We start from the raw sequence: 236 nt of genomic DNA, 5'->3' as shown, positions 1-236 counted from the left end.
AGGCAGCGTCAGAACAGAGGCCGGTGGAGAAGGGGTGCGGGCAGCCCCAGGAGGACCTGGGACGAGAGTCCAGTGGAGAGGACGCGGCCTAGGCCGGGCCGGGGCCGGGGCTGTGAGGCTAGAGATGGGGTGGCAGGTTTCAGAGGAACAGGGTGGCTTGGAAGGAGGGGCTGGTGGGGTCCCCCAGGTCCAGGAGCAGGCAGCTCTGGGCAGGAGTATTTGGGTGGCAGTGCTCT

This window comes from Myotis davidii, unplaced genomic scaffold (genome assembly GCF_000327345.1).
Source record: "Myotis davidii unplaced genomic scaffold, ASM32734v1 scaffold358, whole genome shotgun sequence".
Lineage (NCBI taxonomy): Eukaryota > Metazoa > Chordata > Mammalia > Chiroptera > Vespertilionidae > Myotis > Myotis davidii.
This window is presented reverse-complemented; position numbering follows the sequence as displayed.